We start from the raw sequence: 2,615 nt of genomic DNA, 5'->3' as shown, positions 1-2,615 counted from the left end.
AATATATATATATATATCCTCGGAAGGAAGGTTGGGCAATCCTACTTCCGTAGTGATACTGCCTCGGAAACCCAAGGAGGGGTCGCTATGAGTCGGGGTCGACTCAATGGCAAACAACAACAACAACAACATATATATATATAAGATACTGATATATTTGCAAAATATGTGACTTATTTAAGTTTGTGATGTAATTGCATAGGTCCCAACTAGATTATTGAGATTAAAAGTTACCTGATAAAATCAAAAAATTTTTGCATATATCTACAGTAAGATTCCTCCACCATCCTACCTGATCTGGTTGCACAGGCTTGAGTTAAACTGATTCCCTAATAAATGTTTTATTCAGCTGTATCATTATTCTCTGCTTAGTACTTATGTGCAAGTCAGGCCAGCATCAGTGACTTCCTGTGACACATTCATAGTTAGAATTACAAAATTTTCTTGGGAAAACCCAGATGTTACATTTTGATACTTCCTTATTTTCCCCAAAACCCACCCTATCATGCCTCCAACCTCTGACTCTTAGTGCACTTTCATTCTCCCATAGAATCCACTACTAGCAGACTATGTTTAGTTTTCATTGTAAGAATTAAAGTTGGCAAAATTGATCTCAATTCCATTGTTTCAAACTTTCTTTTGACTTTTAACAAAATTTCAAACCACACTCAGTATTTTAGGAACAAATGCGCTAGTCAATTTGGGGTTTAATTTTATGGGATTATACCTCTAAAATGAACAATCTTAGGAAATTTGAGAAGTAGACACAATAGTTTTTACTCTCTGCTGTCATATTTACCTTTTCTAAGAGCTGTTCCTCTTCTTGTCTGCCTTCCCTTGTCAGTAAGAGAACTTCTCCAGTTCTCTAGTAATGACGGTCAGTGTGGATATTGATTTGATAAACTCTTTTACAGAAAGGTGTTACACATATAATAAATTATATTTTAGGAATATTTATGCTTCTAAGAAATACTACAAGAGGAATCAATCCTAATATCATAGATTTATATAGCTAGAAAAGATGTAAATCCTTCTTTATTTAAGCTCATTACATTTGAGTTATTCATTCAATTATTCAACAAATACTTTTTGCACTAGTATGTACCTTCATGGTGCTAAAATTCTTTTTAGCACTTATCATAATCTGCTCTGTACCAATATTGATTTATCTGTCTTCCCTCTAACTTACGACTCCTTTCAGGCTGAAATTAGACCTTATTATATTATACTATAATTTTGTCTAGGAGCTCTGGTAGCATAGTGCCTAAGGCACTTGACTGCTAACCAGAAGGCTGGCGGTTCAAACCCACCAGCCATTCCTCAGAAGGAAGGTTGGGCAATCCTACTTTCGTAGTGATACTGCCTCGGAAACCCAAGGAGGGGTGGCTATGAGTCGGGGCCGACTTGACGGCAAATAATAACAACAACAACAACAAATAATTTTGTCTATGTAGTACTCACCCAATAAATATTTGTTGAATATATTCAATTCCATCTAGTTCTTCATATCACAGTTAAGGAAAAAAAATACATTGGAATGTTAGGGACTTTCTCAATGTCATACATCATGTCAGTGGAAAACAACAAATGAAAATTACTGGCATTTTAGCCATCAGTTGGGAAAATACTTTTTGCATAATATTAACCTTCAAATCATAATGTACTGGTACCCACATAACTGTTCCACCTACATGGAAGAAAGGCCCTATTTTCAAATGCATTTGATTCAAATCTAAATCCCTGTTACTAATTTACTTGAATATCATTCATTTTTACTTTTAATATAGGCTTCCTTATAATTATTAAGCTAATATAGTTCCTGGCACTAATGTATTTTAGAGATTTATGAATTCATGCAATGGGATGTGACATGATCAGTAGTACAAATAGTCTCACTATGCTGAGTGCATTTGTAAGGCAAACTTTAGTTTTAAGAGGAATGATATCATTCTGGAATGACATGGGGAGAAGATGACCTGGCTAGCCAAGGATGTAATCATAATTGTATGAAAGTAGTAGGAAAATTAAAAGATTTTGTATCTTTAATAGACAGGATTTCAAATAAAACCAAAAGTGCTATTTAAAAATCTTTGAGTATCTTAAATATTATATAAGAATAATTGTTTGTATGATCTTCGGACACAAGAATAAAACCAACACTGAAGTGAGGGGACAAGAATGCTATTGGTTGAAGTATATTTAATTTACCGAGTAAACTTGAACCAACAGGGTGCATATATTAAAAAAGAAAGAAAAACTCCCCCCCCATCCATTCAAACAATCTTGAGGTTCCCTGTTTCCCATCATTGATACAATTTAGGGCAAACCTCTTAACCCCAATTAGTCACTGTTGTTGTTGTTAGGTGCCATTGAGTCATTTCCAACTCATAGCGACCCTATGCACAGCAGAACAAAACACTGCCCCGTCCTGCGCCAGCTCCATGATCCTTGCTATACTTGAGCCCATCACCGCATGCCACTGTGTCAAGCCACATCCTAGAGGGCCTTCTTCTTTTTCGTTGACCCTCCACCTTACCAAGCATGACATCCTTCTCCAGGGAATGGTTCCTTCTGACAACATGATCAAAGCAGGTGAGACAAGTATGGCCATTTTC

This window comes from Orycteropus afer, unplaced genomic scaffold (genome assembly GCF_000298275.1).
Source record: "Orycteropus afer afer isolate SDZICR_OR568_19922 unplaced genomic scaffold, OryAfe1.0 scaffold00076, whole genome shotgun sequence".
Classification (NCBI taxonomy): domain Eukaryota; kingdom Metazoa; phylum Chordata; class Mammalia; order Tubulidentata; family Orycteropodidae; genus Orycteropus; species Orycteropus afer.
This window is presented reverse-complemented; position numbering follows the sequence as displayed.